Here is a 26,690-nt window from a genome sequence, read left to right on the forward strand (position 1 = left end):
TATCAGTAAATTTGAAGTCACAGAGAGAAATGTTTTAAGAGTTGCAAACTTGTAGACTTTTTTTTTATCTTCCACAAACACAACACAACAGTTACACCTTCTCAAATTCTTCATTGCAGATGCACAAATCCTATTCTACAAATCACAAATTAAGAAACTCGTACGCTCACATTTTTGCTGCAGTTGCTGCAGTGAATATGGTGCAAAACGCATTTACACACCTGCATAAAAAAATGTGAAGTCACAGAGAAATTTAGCTCATCTGCAAATCAGTATGTGAATTCATCCAATGAGAGTTGCACACTTGTAGAATATTTTCTCACAAATGTCTTGTATATTTTTCTAGCACAAACACAAGTACATAACTACAGCTGCTTGAATCTGCTGCGACGAATCACAAACACTGTTTTTCGCTTTCAAGTGACAAGTTTCGCGCGCTCTCCCTTTTGCACCAAGTGCACCGTGAAATGTGGGGCAAAAGTGAGTTGTGCATCTGTAGAGGCAGTGGGCGGAGCCTACATGAATATTCATGAGTTTCCCGGGCATGCGCGTGGAACTGCTCATTCTAGTTCACGCTCCTCGTTCCCTTTCGAAAGGGAACTCTACACTACGTCAGAATGACGCTATGGGGAACGCCTCAGGCGTGACAGGTGTCTGAAATAAATATCAACTCACGTCAATCATGTTGACCGGCGACAGCCCGTGAATCATCAGCTTGATTGATTAACGCGCGACCTGGATGTATAAAGGGGAGCCTTGCACACATGACAACATCTTTTCGTCTTCAGGGACTGTTTGTCTGTTTGAGAATATCGCTGAAGCGCGCGGGAGGCTCTCGAGAGAGCCTCTTGTGCAAATTGTGAGCGTTTTTCATTTAAAGATGCTCCGCTCTCGTCGGACCCTTTTCTCGAGGGAGGAGGGTTCAGCATCTGAGCACTGTGGTGCGCGCGATCTGTGAAACAATACTGTTTGGGTACGAGGCGTTCACAGTCAGTTCCTGAGGGTGCTGGCAGTGTTCATTAAGAAATATCTCGGCGCGCGTGAGAAAGAAAAAATCCGTGCGCTGTCGGATGTTTCAACCTCGCACCTGTTGACTTTCTTTTCGAGGGATGAAAGCCAAATATATTTTAACGGCTCGTTTCTCGCACTTGCCGAGGCAGTGTGTAGATTACGAGAACGTATAAATGTTAAAACAGTATTGTCTGGTGATTATGGCTGCATTTAATTCTATGAATTAAAATGATGAATATTATCTGACTTTTAAGAAATTAGATATTTAGTAATTCAGCCTATCATCCAGATCGCGTTATCCAGTGTTTTTTGGCTGCATTTTAATTGAGGAATTAAAATGATGAGCAGTGAACAAAAAGAGCAGGTGTAATTCTGGTCTTTTTGTAAAATGTGAAATTAACATATTTCTGTTTCTTTTCAGACCACGTCTCCTGTTTTAGAGTCTGGGGCAAAATGTTTTGGGTAAGAAAGTAAATCTAAAGATTTTTTCGATGGTCAGGTAGTAGGTCTTAACAGGCCTCCTTGACCAGACAGTCCCCATTTTGCAACCGGACAGCGCTTGGGCCTCCCTGAGGTGAGCTCCCAGGAATTGACTGTCAAGGAGTAATGTGGTTATCAGGTTATAGGCCTCACTAGGCCTTCCTGAATATGAGCTTCCACATACCTTGGTTGAATGAGCTCCCACATACTATGGTTATCAGGTCATAGGCCTCACTAGGCCATCCTGAATATGAGCTCCCACATACTGTGGTTATCAAGTTATAGGCCTCTCCAGGCCTTCTTGAATATAGCTCCCATATAATGTGGTTATCAGGTCATAGGCCTCACTAGGCCTTCCTGAAAATGAGCTCCCACATACTGTGGTTGAATATGAGCTCTCACATTCTGTGGTTATCAAGTTATAGGCCTCACCAGGCCTTCTTGAATATGAGCTCCCACATACTGTGGTTATCAGATCATAGGCCTCACTAGGCCTTCCTGAGTATGAGCTCCCACATACTGTGGTTGAATGAGCTCCCACATACTGTGGTTATCAAGTTATAGGCCTCACCAGGCCTTCTTGAATATGAGCTCCCACATACTGTGGTTATCAGGTCATAGGCCTCACTAGGCCTTCCTGAGTATGAGCTCCCACATACTGTGGTCGCCAGGTTATAGGCCTCACCAGGCCTTCCTGGTTATGAGCTTCCACATGTCAGGTTACAGGCCTCACCGGCCTTCCTGAATGTGAGCTCCCACATACTGTGGTCATCAGGTTACAGGCCTCATCCGGCCTTCCTGGTTATGAGCTCCCACATACTGTGGTCGCCAGGTTACAGGCCTCATCCGGCCTACCTGGTTATGAGCTCCCACATACTGGGATATCAGGTTACAGGCCTTACTAGGCCTTCCTGAATATGAGCTCCCATACACGGTGGTCGCCAGGTTACAGGCCTCGCCAGGCCTTCCTGGTTATGAGCTCCCACATACTGTGGTCGCCAGGTTACAGGCCTTACTAGGCCTTCCTGAATATGAGCTCCCACACATGGTGGTCGCCAGGTTACAGGCCTCATCCGACCTTCCTGAATGTGAGTTCCCACATACTGTGGTCACCAGGTTTCAGGCCTCATAGGCCTCCCTGAGTATGAGCTCCCACATGCTGTGGTCGCCAGGTTTCAGGCCCCATCCGGCCTTCTTGGTTATGAGCTCCCACATACTGGGGTATCAGGTTACAGGCCTTACTAGGCCTCCCTGAATATGAGCTCCCACACACGGTGGTCGCCAGGTTACAGGCCTCGCCAGGCCTTCCTGGTTATGAGCTCCCACATACTGTGGTCGCCAGGTTACAGGCCTCACCGGCCTTCCTGGTGATGGTCTTCTACATGTCAGGTTACAGGCCTCACCTGGCCTTCCTGAATGTGAGCTTCCACATACTGTGGCCGCCAGGTTACAGGCCTCACCCGGCCTTCCTGAGTATGAGCTCCCACACACCGTGGTCGCAGGTCTTCCTAGTTATGAGCTTCCTCATGTCAGGTTATAGGCCTCATCCGGCCTTCTTGAATGTGAGTTCCCACTTACTGTGGTCACCAGGTTTCAGGCCTCATAGGCCTTCCTGAGTATGAGCTCCCACATACTGTGGTCGCCAGGTTTCAGGCCTCACAGGCCTTCCTGAGTGTTAAGCTCCCACATTCAGTGGTCACCAGGCTTCAGGCTTCCTAAAGGCCTTCCTGGTTATGAGTTTTCACATGTCAGGTTACAGGCCTCTCCAGGCCTTCCTGAATGTGAACTCCCACTCACTGTGGTCGCTAGGGTTTAGGCCTCACTGGTTGTGAGCTTCCACATGTCAGGTTGCAGGCCTCATCAGGCCTTCCTGAATGTGAGCTCCCACGCATTGTGTCCATCAGGTTATAGGCCTCATCTGGCCTTCCTGATCATGGGTTCCCACATGCTGTGGTTGCCAGGTTACAGGCCTCACCGGCCTTCCTGGATACGAGCTCCCACAGTCTGTGGTCGTCAGGTCACAGGCCTCAGGGGCCTTCCTGAGAATGAGCTCCCACTTACTGTGGTCGTCAGGTTATAGGCCTCACTAGGCCTTCCTGAATATAGAGTGATGAAGTACATGCACCTTTTACTTCATCTATTTTTCTTAGACCCATGCTTATGGTAAGTCACACGACTAACGTCCTGTGTACTTTCTAAAATCCATTTTTATGGTAAGGGTCATGCGCTGTACGCTTCGGTCCCTTCCTATGTGGCTCAGACCCTGGTCTTTCACCTCGGGTCCCACTCTAGATGCGTCCTGTCGTCACGTGTATAACGACAGACGCCTTTCTCTAGCTAACTTCCACATTCTGATGAGCTCCCACACACTGTGGTCACCGCGTTACAGGCCTCACCGGCCTTCCCGAGTATGAGCTCCCACATGCTGTGGTCGCCAGGTTACAGGCCTCATCAGGCCTTCTCGGATTCAGAATGGCTAAGTACATGCACTTTCTTTCATGTACTTTCTATAATCCATATTTATGGTAAGGGTTGTGCGCTGTACGCTTAATTCCCTTTCTTACGTGGCCCAGACTTCGGTTCTAGGGCCTTTCTGAAAGTAAGCTCCCACAGGTTGTGGTCACCAGGTTTCAGGCCTCATCGGCCTCCCTGAGTGTGAGCTCCCACATGCTGTGGTCGTCAGGTTACAGGCCTCATAGGTCTTCCTGAGAGCACCTACTGTGGTAGCCAGGTTTCAGGCCTCACCAGGCCTTCCTGGATTCGGAATGGCTAAGCACACACACTTTCGTGTCGTGTACTTTCTAAAATTCATATTAATGGTAAGGGTTATGCGCTGTCCACTTCATTCCCTTTTTTACGTGGCTCAGACTCCGGTTCTTCACCTTGGGTCCCACTCTAGATGCGTCTTCTGTCGCAATGTCTTACGACAGGCGCCTCCCTTTCAAGCTATCTCCCACATTATGTGGTTACAGGTAGGCCTTTCTGAAGGTAGCCCCACAGTGACTGTCAGGTTACAGGCCTCTCCGGCTTTCCTGAATATGAGCTCCCACATGTTGTGGTCGCCAGGTTACAGGCCTCACCGGCCTTCCTGATATGAGCTCCCACATGCTGTGGTCGCCAGGTTAGAGGCCTCACCGGCCTTGCTAATATGAGCTCCCACATGCTGTGGTCGCCAGGTCAGAGGCCTCACCGGCCTTCCTGAAGGTAAGCTCCCACATATTGTGGTTGAATACAAGCTCCCCCATGTTGTGGTCGCCAGGTTAGAGGTCCTACCAGGCCTTCCTGGAGGTAAGCTCCCTTTAGGCCCTCACAGGCCTCCTCAGTGTTTTGAAACACAAACACTGGGTAGATCCATGGATCGAGTAGAGAAACTCCCCTCGCTGGCAAGGGTTGTAAAGCACTATGCTGAGTCATACTCTCCAGGATGTCCCGTCTCTGAGATCCGGGCTGAGTGGTTCACTGCCTGCTTCGCAGTCCCTTGGGTTGGATGCCTTCCTAAGGCAAGTGTCCAGAGGCTCTGTCTTCGGACAGACAGGAAGTGGCCAGACTGTAGTGTCTTATGTAGTGACACCAGGTCAGGCCTGCCTGGTGGCATTTCAGGTGGCACGTTCCCCTGAATAGTGACTGGCTGGGGTTCCCTCGGGTCCCCTAGCCACATTCCCTAGAAGGGACCCTTTCTAGTTTTTGAATTGTGGTCCTAGGCCTTTGAGCTGGCCCAGGTAGACCTTCCCTTAAAACTGTGAGGTTTTCTGTGGTATCCTTTAGCTTGGGCGATGACCGTAGGGAATGCTGTCACTGACAGCCCAGTGTGACCTGAGGGCATGCACTCCCCTTAGCATGGTGGCGTTGGTATATCGTTCCCCATAGCGTCATTCTGACGTAGTGTAGAGTTCCCTTTCGAAAGGGAACGTCTCAGGTTACGACTGTAACCTATGTTCCCTGAGAACAGGGAACGAGACACTACATCTTCCTGCCATGCCTCGGGGCCTGCCTGCAACAGTCCCTTCAGACGATAGGATGTTGTCATGTGTGCAAGGCTCCCCTTTATACATCCAGGTCGCGCGTTAATCAATCAAGCTGATGATTCACGGGCTGTCGCCGGTCAACATGATTGACGTGAGTTGATATTTATTTCAGACACCTGTCACGCCTGAGGCGTTCCCCATAGCGTCATTCTGACGTAGTGTCTCGTTCCCTGTTCTCAGGGAACATAGGTTACAGTCGTAACCTGAGACGTTTCTCAGCAGGTTTAATGGATTATTTAAAAAAAGGTAAATATAGTTTCAGCGCGAACTTAAACTACAATTGTGTATCGTTTTGTTAAATTCATAATGTTTTTATTAATTCGTCACTGACTGAATGATTGCTGGCATTCACTTCGTGTAGGCCTATATACAGTAGCTACAGAAAACTTCAACTCGTCGTATAAATTGCACCTTGCGAAGCTTTAAAACTGTGGATTTTACAAATTTTACATTTGTTGATTGCAATAAATTAAATAAACCATCATAAATGTATCTGTGGGCTAACACTTTTTAAAATATATATAATCCTTATCCTGGTGTGATTGTTCTTAAATTCTTGTTCGTTTAAATAAGCCAAATCATTTAAGACCAAACTCAAGCATGAATGTGTTGCTTTAATACATACTGTACGTACAATTTGGATTAAACAAAATTGTATGGACAAAAGTGAATAAATTAGGCTACATTTGATACAACTAGGTTACTGTTAATGAGAAACAAAAAAACACATAACATTATTTTACGGAATATAATAAGTCACCAATTTGATGTTCTAAAAAAATATTTACAAGCATACTGGTAAAATAATGTAACAATATTATTTTTAATGTTTTGATTGCAAGGTGTGCTTGTGCTGGTTTTGATATAATAATATATACACTGTTCAAAAGTTTGGTATTAGTAAGGTTCTTAGGTAAGGTAGCCTACCTCTAAGGTACCAAGACTACATATTTCTGAAAAACAGTAATATTGTGAATTATTTTTATCAACTGTTTTCTATTTTAATGTTTAAAAAAAAAAATATTGTGATGGCAGAGCTCATTTTACTTTAGATTTCAGTGTCACATGACCCTTCAGAAATCATTCTAATAGGCTACTGATTTGCTGCTCAAGAAACATTTCTGATTATTATCACAGTTGAAAGTGGTTGTGTTGCTTAATGAAGTGTGGAAATTGACCTTGCCTGCTGTTGTGGAAAATCCAGCGTTTCTTATAATCATTCGTTTCCAAACTGTTTAATCATATGTTTCTGTGAGGTTTTCTAGCAGCTGAAGGAGGACAGGGAAGCGAGAGGGCCAATTTAGGTCGTAGATGAAGGCCTTTGGGTGTCTCAGGGACATAGAACAGTGTGACCTGTACCAGGGGGGTAGAAACCAGTCCGAACTAGCTGAAGATAGGGGGTATCTTTCTGGAAATTTACAAGAAACCTGGAAGGAGGAGTTTTTGCCAAGAAACTGTATAAAATGTCTATGTTTTATTATGTCTAATAGGTATTCTATTTCAAAGCTGGGTGGCTGCGGCTTTTGTGAAAAGAATCCTCATTGAAATAAACCTTTTCTCTTTATTACAATTTTGTCTCTTGAAAGTTTTCTTACACCTCTGATGCTGTTTGATATTAACTTCTGAAAATTGCCATTACAACTTGGTGTCAGAAACGTGGGATCCTGTGCGGACTCTTCTTCTCCTGGTCCTGAGAGCGGGTATGACGGAAATTGCGCAATCACGGCAGCACCAGGCGGCCGTCTCATACCTCGACGGTTTGAGATAGAAACTCAACAGGTTACGAGAGAGAGAGCCAACACCCGCATTCAGGGCCAGTGGAAGAACTCCCACCAGGATCAAGAAAGAATCCGCGGCAATTACAGAAAAGAGAAAGCATCTCTGGGTAAGAAACGGCAGAATTGTTTTATTGATGTTAAGTGTGATTTGATAATTGTGAGTGAACATGAACCATATTGGCTGAGTTTGCTTTGGGTACGAGCGAGAGGTGATTGAGTAATCACAATTTTTGGGGAAGAAATTGAAGTAGCTTCGGATCGGTTTCTGCCACACTCAGCTCGTTAGTGGACGGAAGTACCACTGGTGATTCAGGTAATCACAGGTGCTGGTTAATTAGTTTTGCTCAAAGTCTCTGTAACCAGAAGAAATCTTGCAAAGGTGGACGGAAGAGCCACGCCGGATTAATTAGGTGAATAGTAGATTTTGAGTAAAACATAATTACAAAAGCACGGCATATTTGCTGAAACCCGACCGGTTTTGGGTGAAATAAAATCGGGTCTGTCGAAGACGTTTGACAGATACTAAGACACGTGTCGAAAGAGTAAAATCCAGAAGGGAGATTCAGCCAAAATGGGGTCATCTAACAGTAAATTAGATCATTTTTATACACCAATTTTCTGTCAAATGAGAAATAATTATGGTGGTAAATGTATGGTTGACATACAGAAACTGATCAAATGCTCACGATTTTCCCGAAGCGGGGACCTTGAATAAAATAAGACTAAATATAGTAAAAGAGTCAGTAGAAAAGAACGAGGGAAAACAGAGTAGCTGCTGTGTGTGTGTTAAACATGAGTGCAAAGAATGTGAACAGACTATAATGTGTTGGGTAAAAGAAGCTGACAGGCGAGAACGAGAGCAAATACAAAAAGAATTGGCATGTAATGTTGAGAATGTTGTGTGTGTAAAAACAGTTCCGAGAACGAGAGCAAATACAAAAAGAATTGGCATGTAATGTTGAGAATGTTGTGTGTGTAAAAACAGTTCCACTGGAACAGAATGCTACTAATGAACCGAATGTATGTGCTTTTCCACATGTGACTGAGGTGGCAACGGCTCCGCCGCCTGCCTACAATACAGCTCACTACCCAGTAGCAGAGATACCGGCCCTCAGGCTGGACCTCGATCTGGACCGCTTTCCACCAGCCCCGAGAACAGCCCAAGAAGCACGACTTGCAGAAGCACGAGCACAAATTGAACTGGCAGAGGCAGCCCAAAGAGCAGCGCAGGCAGAGGCAGATGCAAGAGCAGCGCGAGGGGGGGGCAGAGGCCGCAGAGCGAGTGGCACACAGACTAACAGCGCAGTTTCATGCACAGTTACACGGGCGTTTGAGTGCAACGCTGCGGCACGCTACTCACGCTGAAGAGGACAGAAAGGAGAAGAAAGAACCCCTCACAATGGTGGTTATGCAACAACAACGACCTAAACAACCCAACAAACCTGCATCTTCCTGCTCAAAACCTGCTAACCGAAAAGGACAGAGAGGAAGAGCTGCTGGAGCTGGAAAATGGAGCTGTTATGTTTGTGCCACAAATGCCCACTCGCTCCGAGACTGTACAAAATGTAGAGTGTGCAAGAAGGACGGACACTGGAGCAGCGCGTGTCCCACCATGAAGTCGGATTGAACCGAGGGGGCTGGAGAGCGGGACGGAAAGAGTCTGGCTTTGGGGAGCCAATCTTTGGCTGCAGCAAAGGGAAGTGAAAATATCTTTACTAACACACACACACACGACGCACACACAAACACATACACTGATTTTCTTTCTGCTATCTGCAATGAAAAAACTGCTTGCAAATCTTTTTGTGTGTCTGATGATTTGAGCAGTGCTGTGTGTGATGAGCGTGTGAAACTATACAAAAGCACAGGGTTTTCTGAAATGCCTATTTATCCTTTACGAGTTAAAGGGGTAGTTATTGACTTTTTAGTAGATTCTGGTGCAAGCCTGAGCACATTACGACCATGTGATTTACCATGTGTTCCAATTTTAACCGGGAAAGTGTTTGAGAGCACTTCGGCCTCTGGCCATTTGATTTCTGACCGGTTAACAGAGCCGTTAGAGTGCGAAACGGAGGGCGAACGCTTTTTCAAACATGAATTTGTGTGGTCTCCCAGCTGTCCCGCACCTCTGATGGCTCGTGATTTAATGTGTAAATTAAATTTGTCCCTCTGTGCTGATTCCTATGGAATTAGCATTGAGGAGACATCACAAATTACTTGTTCCAAATTCGAGCCGAGTGGGCTTATGAATGGCAGGTGACAGATGTTGATTGGGCAGAGAAAATTTTGGAATTGGCAAAGGCTCGAACAAACCCAGTCAACACAGAGTTTATGACAAATGATAAAATGCATTGTACATCACATGTCGTAACAGAGCGAGATTCAGATTTTGAAAAGATGTGGTTTAATTCTGTGAAGAATGAAAGTGTGAAATTTGACCAGATTTTCTGGACAGAGAGTGTGTGCGCATTGGCTGCAGTGTTGACAGAGTCAGAAAGCTTGTTATCTTATGTCAGAGAACACTGCCTGCCACTTATCTGTCTCCAAGGCCATAAGCCAACAGTGGAGAGATGTGGGCCTTTTTGTGAGAGAGTGTCTATCGGCCACAGACTGGGTGAGAGTTGACACACACACAGCAGAGAGTCAGACTATGGGGGCATTTAAATCAAAATGTGACTTTGAGGTGGGGGTTCAGAGAAATGTGACTGCTATTGGGAAAAATGTGACAGGACAGGGAGAGGGGGATATTTCTGCCTCAGAAATTGATATTTCTTTGGCACAAATATCACCAAACTTGTGGGCAAAAAACAAATATGATGTGGGGCTGATAAAAGGTTGTGAGCCAGTTATAATCACACCAAAATCTGATTTCAGACCATATAAGGCACAATATCCACTGAAACGTGAAGCAATAGAGGGTATAAAACCGGTGTTTGACGCTCTATTGAAAGAGGGTGTAATTAGGCCTTGTGATGGTTCACAAGTTAGAACCGAAATTAACCGAACTCATATCTTATGTTGATGACCTTTTGATCTGTTCAGAAGGTGAGTCTATTTGCAGGGCTGACACTGTGACTCTCCTGAAGCATCTTGAAAGGGAGGGACACAAGGTCAGCCTTTCAAAGCTGCAGTTTGTGAAACAGGAAGTGACCTTCCTGGGCCATGTTATCAAACAAAACAGCAAAGCACTGTCACAGAAAAGGGTGCAGGGCGTAAAAGAAGCCCCAAAGCCTGTAACAAAAAACAGTTGCTGTCATTTTTGGGGATGTGTGCTTACTGTCGTACATTCATTCCCAATTATGCCATTTTAGAACAGCCTTTACGAGCCCTGGCAACAGGGAAAGAGTTGAAGTCATGTGACAGACTTGTTTGGACAAGTGAAGCTGAGACAGCATTTGATAACATGAAAGCACAATGAGATATCTCGATTGTTAGGCCTTCTGGTTGTAGACCATCCATTGTGCAGATGGTTGATGAAAAGCATGACCTTATGACTTCTGTTCTCCTGTAGACGTATGGTGACCGATGAGAAGGTAGCCTATTTTCAACAAAACTCGACCCCGTGGCAGCGGGATTGCCACACTGTCTCCGGGCGGTGGTGGTAGCTGAACTGGCCCTCAATGGCCTCAAGAGAGTTTGTAGGCTATGCTGATCTGACTTTAGGGGTCTAAGATTTGGGGTCTTTGATTTTGCAGGAGCAGAGAACGTCACATTTGTCTACAGCTCGATTGAGGTATCATAAAATTTAGTTTGACATGCCAAATGTCACTGTTAAAAGGTGTGCACACCGCGTCCAGATTTGTTGGACGTTCCGCTTGATAATTGTGACAATGTCCTTTTTGTGGATGGATCTGCGTCGAAGAATCCACAAACAGGACAGAATAACGTAGGTTATGCGGTGACGACTGAATTTGAAACTGTAAGATCTGGCAAATTACCATGTCATTACTCTGCACAGGCAGCTGAATTAGTCGCCTTGACTGAAGAATGTAAACTGATGACTGATAAGTGTGTAACGATTTACACAGACTCGCGTTATGCTTTTGGGGTCACGCATGACTTTGGTGCTCTGTGGAAGCACAGAAAATTTTTAAGTCGGACGGACGACCAATACTGAACGCTAGGTTAGTATCTGACCTTTTGGAGGCCATTATGCTGCCAGACAAGATTGCAATTTGTAAATGCGCAGCGCATATTAATGATAAAAGTTTCGTATCAACAGGCAACGCCAGAGCTGATATGGCTGCGAAGGCAGCGGCAACAAACCAGACTGAAGCTGATACCAGTGGCGCCACCTGCGTACAAGTTGACAATAACCTTAACAATGACATTTCTCCTTGTTTACAGAGCATGCAGTTTTTTTGCACAGGAGCTGAGAAAAACAAATGGAAGACGGCAGGCTGCAGCCTTGTTGATGGTGTATGGAGATCTGTTGGTGGACAGCCATGTCTGCCTAGTCATTTTTAGTTTTTTTTCTTGCATTACGCTAAATTAATGCATGGGTGGGACCATGCATTAAAAGAGGGGATGATTATGCAAATGAGGGAATTGTGGTTTACCAAAGGTTTCACAATATATGCTGAGAATTTTTGCAAAAGATGTGTGATTTGCACCACATATAACATTGCACGGGGCATTAAAACACCACTGGCAAGCCAGCCAGCCCCAGAGGGGCCATTTTAATATTTAATGATTGATTTCATTGAACTAACCCCGTGCGGAAATAAGAAATATTGTTTGGTTATGGTGGATATGTTTTCAAAATGGATTGAGACGTTTCCCACCTCGAAACAAGATGCGGCGGCAGTTGCAAAGGCACTGCTGACCGAAATTGTACCCCGTTGGGGCGTCCCAAGGAAGATCAACAGTGATAACGGACGACATTTTGTCAATGAGGCAATCAAACAGGTGGGCAAGTTCTTAGGGATTGATATGTGGTCACGATGGAACACACTGTGCCTAACACGCTGCCAGCGGGGGCGCTGTTGAGCGTGAAAACCAGACGGTAAAGAACAAATTGGCAAAATGCTGTGAAGAAACAGGGCTCTCGTGGGTGAAAGCACTCCCCACTGTGTTAATGTACATAAGAATGAGAAAGAGAGTCAAAACAAATTTGAGCCCATTTGAAATCCTCTTTGGTAGACCACCGTTCATGGGTATAACAGGGGAAAGAAGGAGGCTTCCATCAACAGATGTGTGTGAGAATGAAATGTTGAATTACTGCAAAAAGATGTCGTGTTTGTTATCTAACATTTCTGTGCAGGTGAAAGAAGCTCTCTCTAAGAGCAAGGTAGCAGAGACGTTCCTGCACAAAATCAGACCGGGTGATTACGTGGTGATTCGAGACCTCAGGAGGAAGAGCTGGAGGGCGAAACGGTGGCTAGGACCGTTCCAAGTCTTGCTGATCACGCATACGGCGGTGAAGGTCGGCGAGCGAGCCACGTGGGTGAATGCCAGTCACTGCAGGAGAGTTCCACCCATATCAGGAGAGCAACAGGAGGAGGAACCCCAACGACAAACAACAACAACAACGGCGAAACCTCTCGTGCTGCCAGGGCCACCCGAGATCGAACGGGCCTCTGGAGAGGAGCTGGCCTGGATGAGAGACGAGGGGACAAGCAAAGGTCAGACCGAGACAATTGAGAACTGGGTGGTCAGACTGCAGAATTAAAACCAACCACGAAGAAATCAACTTTAAGTGTCCATTCGATAAACCGTATCAAAGTTCACCGGCGGCAGTTTGGGTTTGTGGTAATATCATATCACCGTTTGCAAAAGGACTGGTCAGGGTGCTGTTATCCAGCTTTAATGAATGTGGGAACTTCTGTGTATCTGCCAAACAAGGTGGTTGGAGTTAACAAAGAAAATGTTTAGTGAAAACCTTTAGAATATGTTGAATGATTTTCTTTACAACTTATGGAAATTAATGTGCTGCCAATGATAATGATGAAGATTATGATTTGGCTATTGCAATTGAATCCGCCACTGGTGTAAAAGAATACAGAGAACTGCTTATCAGTGGCTGTGTTTACATTCCTGATTAGGACACACTGCTTCATGGGTGTGCAGTAAGTTGGAGCCGTTTGCAAGCTCAATGATCAAACTATAGGCAAAGAGAGTGTTTTAATTATGGTCAGCGGGGCCATTTAGCCTGTAATTGTAAATGGACACTCAGAAAAGAAAGTGATAACGTGAAAGTGACGTGTATTAATGTGAGTTTGAAAGTAGATCAGTGTTTAAATGACGATATTAAAGTTTTCGTCTGAGAAAGAACTAAGAATGTGGATGCAGTGCTAAAGAAAGTGAAAAGAATGTGCAAGTAAATAAGGGGGAAAAGAAAGTTTAAAGGAAAGTTAATAGATGGAAGTCGTAAGAAGATTGGAGGATGCAGAAGGAACTAGCATGTAGGGAAAGATGAGAAGAAATATAGTGAAATGTATGTTATGAAAATAAAATTTCTGATAGAATTTATGGAACTATTTATGTCAAGTTTAAGTGGCATAAAGATGAGGAATGAACAAAGGCAGAATGGGGAAGAATTGTATTTTAGTGGTAATGTAATGTCTAACTTCCCTGATGTGGGCAAAAGACAAATATAAAAATTATGTTTATTTGAAAATAGATGTAAATTCTGGCAAAGATGCCTTACTGCTGGGCTAGAGTAAAAAGTTTAAGTGGTAGATAAAGTTTGATTTTAGAAGTTTATGAGAGTACAGTGTGCCAGTCCTAAATGCCTCAGAGTCTCTCTCATTCAATATCAGCTAAAAGCTGTTAACTGAGCCTGTGCGATTTAGGGATTGAGAGATGAGTAATATGATATTTTGTTTTTTGTGAAACAGCAGAGATAAGTGGGACTGACAAAATATTGATAACATTAAGTTGAATCTGCAGACTAACCACTTGATAGAGGAATACTGTTTCAACACAGTTTTAATGAAATTGATGGCATATAGTACAAATTTTTATACTTTGTGAAGAGTCCTGAAACAAACAGTGAAAAGAGGAGAGCAAACGCTGTAAGCAGCTGTGCTCTGAAGCTTTGACTTCAAAGAAATGTGGAGTTTGTAAAATGTTGGGGGTATCATGTTGTTTTAATATTCCTGATTACAGTGACAACATAACCAATATCATCGAGCACATGAGGAAAGCTGTAAAAGAGCCGCCTAAAGCTACTGGTAGTGAGTGGGTGGGGTGGCTGATGTCTGCATGGTCAGGGTGGTTTTATAGAATAATTCAAACTGTCTTGCCAATTGTGGGTATGGGATTGCTGATTCTGTTTTGTTTACCATGCATTATGAAGTGCCTTTCCAGCTTAGTGCAGAGATTGATCAGGGCAGGGACGGTTAGCACGTCAGTCCAAGCAGTGAAACTGACTCTGTACCCAATAACTGATGGAGAGCAATGTGATGATTATGACAGCGATGACATGTATGCAGACATGAGTTAAATGTGTTTTCTTTCCTTTTTGTTGCCTTCCTGGGACCAGGAAAGGGATTTTCTAAACTTTGATTGTTTAGGTTTTGATGTCAATGATTGACTGTTCTATTCACTGTTTTTATTATTATTATTGTTTTCATTATTTTTATTTCTTTTTCCATTGTAAGAATGATGATATGTTCAGAGGGTTAAAAGCAGTAGCCATCCGTGTTACGAGATGGCATACAAGGACAGGGTTTGAATATGAGGAGTTTTTGTATCTACTTTATCTGTGTTTTTATAGCATGTTTTGTTTTCCTACTAAATATTAATCCAACTTTTTCTTGTTTATACTGAAATGACTGAGGGTCCGACCTATAGTGTTGGGGATGCAATGACAGAGCTCGTTCGTCTAGCCCGGTTCCAGAATAAACCTTTATCTGCTTGCTGTAAAATTAAGGGTCTATCCCTGGAAAAATAGCCTGAGCTTATTTCATTTTAATCTTTTTTTCAAACTAGTTTTAATTCTAATGTTTTTGCCTAATAGTTTTAATTTTAATCTTTTTGCCTACTAAGTTTAAGGGTATGATCAGCGATATGAAAGTCAGACATGAAGAGTATAACTGTGATGTAAAGACTTGAATCAATTCTTTTCTTGAAATGTAATGATGTAATGATGTAATGATTTTGAGAAAATTAAAAGACAAGGGTGAATTTTCCTTTAATACGTTTATCAGAGAATGATAAAGAGGAGGAATTTGTTGCGGAAAATTCAGTGTTTCTTATAATCATTCGTTTCCAAACTGTTTAATCATATGTTTCTGTGAGGTTTTCTAGCAGCTGAAGGAGGACAGGGAAGCGAGGGCCAATTTAGGTCGTAGATGAAGGCCTTTGGGTGTCTCAGGGACATAGAACAGTGTGACCTGCACCAGGGGGTAGAAACCAGTCCGAACTAGCTGAAGATAGGGGGGTATCTTTCTGGAAATTTACAAGAAACCTGGAAGGAGGAGTTTTTTGCCAAGAAACTGTATAAAATGTCTATGTTTTATTATGTCTAATAGGTATTCTATTTCAAAGCTGGGTGGCTGCGGCTTTTGTGAAAAGAATCCTCATTGAAATAAACCTTTTCTCTTTATTACAGTTTTGTCTCTTGAAAGTTTTCTTACACCTCTGATGCTGTTTGATATTAACTTCTGAAAATTGCCATTACATCCACCTTAGAAACATTGCTAAGCTACGTAATATGCTATCAGTTTCTGATGCAGAAAAGTTAGTTCATGCATTCATGACCTCGAGACTGGATTACTGTAATGCCTTATTAGCTGGTTGTCCTGCATCCTCAATAAACAAGCTACAGTTAGTCCAAAATGCCGCCGCTAGAGTTCTTACGAGATCAAGAAAATATGATCATATAACACCGATTTTGTCATCACTGCATTGGTTACCTATAAAGTTCCGTATTAATTACAAGGTATTGCTACTGACTTATAAAGCCCTAAACGGCTTAGCTCCAGTCTATTTAACGGATCTTCTATCGCCCTATAATCCATCGCGCTCTTTAAGATCACTAAATTCAAGGCTTTTGGTCATACCTAGGATATCCAGAACCACCAAAGGAGGGAGAGCATTTTCACATTTGGCTCCAAAACTCTGGAATAGTCTTCCTGATACTGTTCGTTGCTCAGACTCACTCTCCCAGTTTAAAACTAGATTAAAGTCGCATCTCTTCAGCCAGGCATTCATATAATCCCACAGTTCAAACTACAATCCGGCCTCTAGCTCATAAATGCCAGAGGAGAACTGGCCCCCGACTGAGCCTGGGTTCTCCCAAGGTTTTTTTTTCTCCATTAGGTCACCTGATGGAGTTTTAGGACACCATTAGATCACTTGATGGAGTTTTTCGGTTCCTTGCCACTGTTGCCTTTGGCTTGCTCAGTTGGGGATATTTGGGGGATATTTAAATTAATTTTATTAATCAATAAATTCCTCTTGAAACAAACTTTGTTGTATTATTTTAATTTAATACTGTGAAGCTGCTTTGATACAATCTGTATTGTGAAAAGCGCTATGCAAATAAACTTGACTTGACTTGACTTAATAATGGCTGCAGTGCCGTACGGATGTAAGCCCAAGTAGACGAGAACGCGCATGACGTCACATTTTGTGAATTTTCGCGCCGATTCGGGCCTGACTCCTCCACACACAATTGAGCCTACAGGCTGATAGAGGCAAACGGTGGACAGTCAAGGTGTCATTCGTTTTATTACATAGTGGTTGGCTCATACATGTACAAATGAAAACTCTATCTTAAAGATTTTTTTTAAGTAAAAACCTACACACAGCCCCTTTAAAGGGCACCTATTATGCAAAATTCACTTTTACATGGTGTTTGAACATAAATGTGTGTTGGCAGTGTGTGTCCCCGCTTTGATAACAGTAACTTTCTCAAATGTTTACAGAACAAGCGGGAACCCAGTGTGCCTGTATCTTTCTCTATTGCTGTTCTATTACAAGATAGAAAGTCTAAGGCCTTCAATAGCCGTACAGCAAACTCAACTAATCTGGTGCCTATTGCACGTCTAACTAAGATTGGTGTAGGGAAAAAAAGTAAGACTGTTAAGTTAGCAATTTTAAACATCCGCTCACTTAAAAATAAATCACTTCTAGTCAATGACTTAATAACCACAAACAACCTGGATTTTATGCTTCTAAATGAAACCTGGCTAGAAGACAGCTGCAGTGCAACAATCCTCAATGAAACAGCCCCTCCTAACTTTACTTTTATGAGTGTCTGCAGAGCTGTTAAGAGAGGTGGGGGTCTAGCTGCTCTTTTTAAAGATATCTATCAATGTAAGCAAATATCATTTGGGAATTACCAGTCTTTCGAATATCTGGGTACTGTGTTAAAAGGTGCTCCTCGCATTTTACTTATCATTATTTACAGGCCTCCAAAATATTCTCCAGCCTTTGCTGAGGACCTTACAGAACTGTTATCAACAATTACCTCAGAGTTTGACTGTTTTGCCATTGCTGGAGATTTTAACATTCACATAGATAATGCAGAAAACAATATGGCAAAAGAAATCAAAACTGTTTTAAAAACTTTTGATCTGACTCAGCATGTACATGGACCCACACACAATCATGGACACACTCTAGATTTACTTATCAGTAAGGGTCTAAACATCTCATCGATTGTTATTAAGGATGTAGCACTGTCTGATCATTTCTGTATTTTCTTTGATATATTGATCTCTCCTGCCACTGAAGCTAGATCTGTGTCTGTCAAGAAGAGATGCTTAAATGAGAACACTAGTGTACTATTTATGAAGGCTATATCCTTAACACCAAGCATATCTGCTGACTCTGTTGATTTTCTCCTTGATTCTTTTAACTCAAAAGTTAAAAGTGCAATTGATGATATTGCTCCTGTGAAAGTCAGGAAGAAGAGTGGCAGACAAAAAGCACCTTGGAGAAACTCAACAGCAGTGCAAAATATGAAAAGACAATGCAGAAAAGCAGAGCGCATGTGGCGGAAGACAAAACTTGTAGTCCATTATAACATCTACAAAGACAGCCTTCATGCTTTCAATATGGAACTAGGCAAAGCTAGACAGACTTTCTTCTCAAATATTATAAACTGCCATTTAAACAACACACGCACTCTTTTTGCTACTGTAGAGAGACTGACAAACCCCCCAAGCCAGATTCCCAGTGAAATGCTCTCAAACAGCAAGTGCAGTGAGTTTGCTTCTTTCTTCTCTGAGAAAATCAATAATATCAGAAAGGTGATCAGCACATCCTTGAGTTGTGCTGGGGTCAGACAGATCAGACCACCTGAAAAAGTAGTAACTTTGTCTGATTTCAAAAAAATTGATGGCAAAATTTTGGTAGAAACCGTACAACACCTTAAAACATCAACATGCGCTCTTGACACACTTCCCACATCTTTTTTCAAAAGTGTGCTAAACAGTTTAGAAGCAGATCTTCTAGAAGTGGTAAATGCCTCACTTCTCTCTGGGAGTTTTCCAAACTCCCTGAAAACTGCAGTTGTCAAGCCCCTCCTGAAAAAGAGCAATCTGGATAAGACCATATTAAGCAACTATAGACCGATCTCAAATCTTCCTTTCATAGGCAAGATCATAGAAAAAGTTGTCTTCAATCAGCTGAACAAATTCTTAAGCTCGAATGGATACTTTGATAATTTTCAATCTGGTTTCCGACCGCATCACAGCACAGAGACAGCGCTCATAAAGATAATAAACGATATTCGCTTAAGTACTGATTCAGGCAAATTATCAGTGCTGGTACTACTCGACCTCAGTGCTGCATTTGACACTGTCGATCATAACATACTTCTGGACAGGCTGGAAAACTGGGTGGGGCTCTCTGGGATAGTCCTAAAATGGTTCAGGTCATACTTAGATGGGAGAGGTTATTATGTGAGTATAGGAGACCATAAGTCTGAGTGGACATCCATGACATGCGGAGTCCCTCAAGGCTCAATTCTTGCGCCACTCCTGTTCAACCTGTATATGCTCCCAATGAGCCAAATAATGAGAAACAACCAAATTGCTTACCACAGCTATGCAGACGACACACAGCTGTACTTAGCCCTATCGCCTAACGATTACAGCCCCATTGACTCCCTGTGCCGATGCTTTGATGAGGTCAACAGTTGGATGTGTCAAAACTTTCTTCAATTAAACAAAGACAAAACTGAAGTTATTGCGTTTGGAAACAAAGATGAGGTTCTCAAGGTGAACGCATACCTTCTCTCTAGAGGTCAAACAACTAAAAATCAAGTCAGGAATCTTGGTGTGACACTAGAGTCAGACCTTAGTTTCAGTAGTCATGTCAAAGCAATAACTAAATCAGCATACTATCATCTGAAAAATATTGCAAGAATTAGATGCTTTGTTTCCAGACAAGACTTAGAGAAACTTGTGCATGCTTTCATCACCAGCAGGGTGGATTATTGTAATGGACTCCTCACTGGCCTTCCCAAAAAGACCATAAGACAGTTGCAGCTCATACAGAACGCTGCCGCTAGGATTCTGAGCAGAACCAGAAAATATGAACATATCACACCAGTCCTCAGGTCTTTACACTGGCTCCCAGTTAGATTTAGGATTGATTTCAAAGTATTATTACTGGTATATAAATCATTCAATGGCCTAGGACCTCAATACATTGCAGATATGCTCACTGAATATAAACCCAACAGATCACTCAGATCATTAGGATCATATCAGCTAGAAATACCAACAGTTCACTCTAAGCATGGTGAGTCTGCTTTTAGCTATTATGCCAGCCGCAGCTGGAACCAGCTTCCAGAGGAGATCAGATGTGCTCCTACAGTGGTCACATTCAAATTCAGACTCAAAACACTTCTGTTTAGCTATGCATTTACTGAATGAGCACTGTGCTGCTGTTCGTCCGACTGTACTGTATTGTATTTCATTTTATTTTTCTAAACTGTTTTAATTATTCTTGTTTCTTTTTATTATTTTAATTTATTCTATGTAAAGCACTTTGAATTGCCATTGTGTATGAAATGTGCTATATAAATAAACTTGCCTTGCCTTGCCTTGCCTTGAGCAAAACCACCCTAGAATGATAAAAATCCACCCAGTGGTTTTTTTACAATCTCAATAAATCATAAGCACTGTCTCAGAAGGAGCTGTTCTCAGATTCGGTGCAATGTGACGTAGAATTGCACAGGCCCCTCCCACGACTGCTGAGTGACACTTCAGTTTGAGCATAGACCCGCCCTGAGTGAGCTGGACACAGTCCGCCATTGTTTCGACGCTGGAACAGCTGTAGACAAGAATGTCTCCTAAGCGATTGAGGTGTTTTGTTGTTGGATGTAAGAATGAACATAGCAGTCTTCATTTACTCTCGTTGTTACTCGAGGATGGATCTGTACTGTTCGTGATCCAGCTTACACTCTCCGGAGCGAAAGTGAGAGCGCGCACTTTATGACAGCTCATCGAATCATTTTACGGATATAAGATTTACCAGTTTATTAAGCACCCACTGAAAAGGTGTGTATATATTTGTTTACTGTTAGTTGTAACGAGTGTTTTGTGTAATTCGCTGATGATAATGAAAGGGAGAGAGAGAGAGTTTATGGATAAGACTTTAATACGCACTTCTTATACTGTGTTTATTCAGCTCTTACAGTGATTCTGGTGTAAAACTAAGGCTTCATCTTTTGTGTGATGTACAATAAACTTCACTGAACTCGTCAGTATATTTTGGTCATCATTCGGACGGGGTCTGCCACAGCAGGCTTGTATTAATAGTGGATAAAGGCAGATGACAAATAAGTTATAACCATAATTAAACTAAACTATACCTGTTCTATCTCTATACAGCATATATTATCTGGCTCTGTGGGCATTATTGTCCGACTCCGAGTCGAAATGAACATGCAACTGAGAGTTTCTGTTTTGATATTATCAGATGAGATTGTCCTGGCTCTGAGCGCGAGCTCGTGAGGCTCCGCCCCCTGTGCCGGCAGCAGCAGCTCATTTGCATTTAAAGGGATACACACTAAAACAGCGCTTTTTTCTGAGCCCCAAAAAATGACAATTTAAACATGCTGTAAAAAATTATCTGTTGGGTATTTTGACCTAAAACTTCACATACACACTCTGGGGACATCAGAGACTTATTTTACATCTTGTGAAAAGAGTCATAATAGGTGCCCTTTAAAATTAACACAGAAAAAATAAGTATAATTAAAAAAATGAGAAACAACTGTGTAAGAGTATTTCAATTATGTAAAACAAGACTAGCACAATCTTTTCACTGAAAATATAAATTGCTTAAATAATGATAATTTATAACAATGAAATAGTTTATTTAAAATTTTGCATTTATTCACATTCTGTTATTAAAAGCAACAGTAAAAAGATACACTTAAAATACAAACATAAAGAGCAAAAGTGATATTTCAGATTCTGAGTTGTAATGAACTAAATAAACCAGCTCTGCCTGAATCACAACACACACATTGTTTTGTAGCAAAATAATGTGTATACGTTTTTATACACTTGGCACATTGTATTATGCAAATACAGTACATTGATAATAAGTCAAGTAAAAACTGACAGTACAAGATGTGTAGTGCAAATCTTCTTCATATTTGTGCATTTAATACATTTGTAAATGAAATAATGATGTTGACTGTGCCGAGAGCTCATGTCGGTTTGTCTTAAAGGTTTAAGTTGTCACAGTGCAAATATAGTGTTAAATGTTGATTTGAGTGTTTCCATCTTCCTAAATATCACAAAGCATTTGTTCTATGGATGTATCAAGATAATAAGTATGTTATTGTTGAATTGAATAATAATGAACTACAGTAAATAAGCGCCGCCTAGTGTTTCCATTATAATGAGTCTCTATCAGAATCTTCACTTCAGAAACACTGAACTCCTTCTCAACCTTCAACAAACAGCTAATCCATCCTCTGAAACAAGGCACTTATTATAATAAGCATGATAAATGATAAATGTTAATCTATTCCAGGTTTATACGCTGAAACTATCAGATAATGTAAGTAACGTTCATCTAAATGTCCTAAATTATATGTGCTTCCAGTAGGTTAATATTTCCATAACATGTAAATAGTGTTTTATGATGAATATGTATTTCAGGTTAAAGGTTAACAGCTGAAGTGTGTTTTTGCTGATTCTCCTCAATGGGAATAATGTTGCAGATTCACAATGATCCTGCTGGGATTCTCTCGGATCACATGATCTTTCTCCGTCTGGAAACAATAAATTGCAGCTTGTTAAAGAGAGAGAAATGAACAGCAGTAACTGTCACAGAAACTCATGAAATCAGCAAATCTTCCATCAATCAGTGAATAATACTCAGTCTGGAATGTTTATTTCGGGATCATTTTGATGGAAACGTCATTCATTCATGTGAAAGTTTACAGCAGAAGAGCAGAAATGCTTTTATACAGTATATTCAAATATTGAAGTATTTTGAGAGCGTTACGGCAATTGCTTCATGAAAGTGGGTAAAGATCTTTTTTGGCACGTGTTGCTTGTTTCGACTCCCTGATTGGTGGAATGTTCAGTAAAGCATCATGGGTAATGTAGTTTTTACATAAATTCCGCTGTTAAACATGATTATTGTGAAAATAAGTTGAAATAATGCAGAATGACGGCTTCAACAAAAGCAAATATTATCGATTAATACTCGTAGCTCACAGTAGGGCTGTATTTTAAAGTTTTAATAAGTTATTTCACAGCAGATAAAATGAATGGATTTTTGTTGCACTCTCCTGAGAATCTCATAAGATTTCTACAAAGACCTACTAGTGAAATGTTTTACCTCATCTGTGTTTTTCACCTGGTCTCCTGTGAAATAATGAAATAATCTCTCTCTCACTCTCTCTCTCTCTCTCTCTCTCTCTCTCTCTCACACACACACACACACACACACACACACACACACACACACACACACACACACACATTTCTTCTCTTCTGTGATGTTGTAGCGACTGGGCTATTTCAATCATTCGTTCGTTTGTCCTGAATTAACAAATTCAGACTCTCTGTGTTTTCTAAGCACATTCCTTCCCAAAACGTTCTTTGCTAAGCTTACTAAAGCTTGTAACCTCCTGACTCCCAAACAGAGCCGATCAGCCCTATACGCACACTACGCAAGGTGCGTAGGGCCCCGCAAATTACTCAAGGCCCCGCCTCCCCTCGTGTCAAAGTGCGTCAATCAATGTTTACAATATCGATGAGAAAATGAAGCGGAACTATCTTTCTGGTCACGAAAAGAGAGAGAAAAAAACACCATGAGAGTTAATTGCGGCAACAGTTATCAGGTAGACTTGTGACTCTCCTCTCAAAGTTTGATGTCAGCAAAGAACAGTAGGCTAAAGTTAAGTTGATGTGAGTTGATTTATTATGCTTAATAAACGACAAAGGACAACGGTGTTTGTTTATAAACTGCAGCTCGGAAAAGATAACCGCGTCGCGCGTTAACATGCGATCATATGAACGTGCATGAAATGAAACGCGCACTTTCCAGCAGAAACATCTGTTGTGAGTTGGGACCAGTACAATATGGGCGTGATGGCACTCCTCATTATAGTTTTAAAACAAGACGATGATTATCTAGTCGCTAAGTCAAGGTTTAGTTACAACTCTGCACTAATGCAATATGGAAAGCAATGTATTGACATTGACTATTGATAGGCTCCATTGAATTTAAAATGTTGATTGGCTGGAGATTCTGGTCAATATGGATGCACATCCCTCAGTAAATAATAACCATCAAGAATCAAGAGTATCAAGAATTACTTTTATCATTTAAAAACACAGTGACATGCTATGGCACCATTTTAGCTTTTATTCATTCACAGGATATGCATTTTTGATATCAATAATTCAATTTGTACTATTTAAAATGTGAATTCTTGATATTAAGAATTAACTTTTTACTAGTAACAATGTCTTCTGATATCAGGAATTACATTTTCACTAGAACTAGTTAAAGGAGGGATTGTAGTGGGAACACTGGGGTGTCAGGTGTGACTGTGTGGCAATGGCAAATAGTTCATGGCTCACGGGTCAGGTATGAGGGCCCCTAAACAGAATTTTGCTTAGGGCCCCAGGGAGGTCAGGATCGGCTCTGCTCCCAAATGTATATCATACGTCGGCTCCAGAGATACTGGAGCAAATAGACTTTTACGACACTAAATTGCACCTCAGAGACACTCCAGAACCTGAAACTAACATTCCTCTCTGTACCAAGAAGATAACGAAACTTCCTCCTGCTACGTGACATCACACCCCCCCCCACACACAAACATCCCTTTGTGTTTAGAATTAGGATAGAATATCCTTTAATATAAGTACAAGTACATTATGCATGTTTTATTAGTTTGTTTGATCATATAATATGATTTTCTTGTCTAGCTCTGAAATGTCTTGTTGAAGAATGTCTTTCCAGTGGAATCGCATTCCGTAACCCGACTCCTCTTTCTAGAGGACAACACTTTACGACCCTGCACGAAGCTGCAGCCAAAGACTTCTCTGCAAGAGATAACGGGAAGCGCAATGTGACAGACATTCCAACACACACATTAACGCACACACATACACTAACTTTGGACATTAAACTTAGAATATAAGCATGTCATTTTTCATATACTCCTGAGTGTTTTCCTAGGTTATATTCACTTTGTTTATGACGTTTATTTGAATGAACAAACCTTAAATGTGTGTAATTATGCATATCTTATGTAACTTGGTGTCCCTACAATCTTCATATGACAAGTTTCATATCTCTGTAAACCTCGCAATCTAACAGAGTTGGATTTCGATAGCAGAATGCAATAATGTACATTGTTTTACACTTTTCATATTTCTGGAGCTGAACAGCTTACTCTCATCTCCTCATGAATCATTCGAGTGGGCGTTGTCTGACGAGACAAAGAACTTCTTCCCGCTCTGAAATCTCTGAAGGTGATTGGTTGTTCGCGCGAACAGAGGCGTCAACCTATCTTTTCAACCCGTTCTCATCTCAGGGCGTCATATAAGGCCGTTTTGTCACGTCCTTCGGCGTTTTCTGCCCACGCATATAGCACCCTTTTGCGTATAGATGACACGCACATGGCTTTCAACCAACTTCAATGTAAAACCATCCGCGATGTAATTACACGCTCAGGGCTTCGCCAGTCGTCAATTCACCTCAACATTGACCGACTGCACAGACTAAAGACGTTTTCAGCAACGACTTATGTTTGCTCTATGATTAGGATTGCCTACACCTAATATAGGAGGTCATTGTTTTCCATTATTTATCTTTTGAGAGGAGATATTCGCCATTTTCAACACCCTTATCGTCTGTGAGAGACGCTCGCGGCTTAACCACCTCCAATGCAACCCACCCGCGTTTTACAGGACGCAGTTGGACTTTGCTAGCCAATCCAAGTGCGTGATATCAGACGCTTTCAGCAACAGTAGCATGCGTAGGCTACAATTTCGTTAAGTTTTAAATAAGCCTGTGGTAGCCTACTCAATTTAAACGTGAATGTGTGCTAGGTATCCTAACTAAAAACACGACAATATAGGTTCCATCATCCCTTAATTGCCCGCAGGAGTATATTGGCCGAATTCAACACACACCCTTTATCGTGTGTGAGAGACGCTCATGGCTTTCAACCATCAATGCAACCCACGGGCGTTTTACAGGACGCAGTTGGACTCGTTAAATATGGACGCTTGGCCAGGACCCCTTGGCGTCACACTTTAACGCACTGGGTATACCTTTGGCGTCATTTTTCTCAACGTGTAGGGTAGTCTTGTTTGACTTCTATAGAACTCTGAACCGGAGCCTGCGGCGTTGAAATTTGACGTCTTGGGTAACACCGCAACCCGTCTGCTGTGCTGTGTATGGGTCGAGGCTACAATAAATAAAAATAAAAAGGAATAGACTACAATGAATGATCTATGCCAGGGCTAGTAAAATGGCGGCCCCCAGATGATATTTATCTGGCCCTCCAACTGGTTTTTGATGTTTAAAAACCCTCGCAATCTGATATCAAAGTGCCCTCTCTGCGCAAAGGTTTAGCGCGTTCGGCAACCGCATTCAGCGGTGAGTTTAACAACGCACATGGTGTGCAACCGCATTCAGCGGTGAGTTTAACAACGCTCAACTGCAGGTAAAACGGCATTCAGAGGTGAGTTTAACCAAAACAACGCTCAACTGCAGGTAAAACTGCATTCAAAGGTGAGTTTAACAACGCTCCACGGCGTGCAAGTAAGCAGTTTAAGCGTTTTCTTGTCATAGGAACTGGTACATATACACTGCTTTAACTATAGCATGCTGGGTAACGTATTTTTATCGGAGGTTTGTTGATGTTAATAAATATATAATATGCTACGATTGTGTTCAATTAATATTTTATTTTTTATTTTATTTTTTATTGATTAAATCCTCT

General features: G+C 42.1%; 1 protein-coding gene and 1 long non-coding RNA gene across 2 annotated transcripts in view; one reads left to right on the forward strand and one right to left on the reverse strand.

Annotated features, from left to right (window-relative positions):
- The window catches only part of LOC309476063 (uncharacterized protein), a 204,092-nt gene that overhangs the window by 160,640 nt on the left and 16,762 nt on the right, over nt 1-26,690 (reverse strand). The window lies entirely within an intron of this gene.
- Nucleotides 8,058-15,850, forward strand: LOC309476413. Its single transcript, XR_014198120.1, has 2 exons — nt 8,058-8,208; nt 8,280-15,850. It is a non-coding gene; the product is annotated as an uncharacterized lncRNA (long non-coding RNA).

The sequence above is a fragment of the Leuciscus leuciscus genome (assembly GCF_965113295.1).
Source record: "Leuciscus leuciscus genome assembly, chromosome: 15".
Classification (NCBI taxonomy): domain Eukaryota; kingdom Metazoa; phylum Chordata; class Actinopteri; order Cypriniformes; family Leuciscidae; genus Leuciscus; species Leuciscus leuciscus.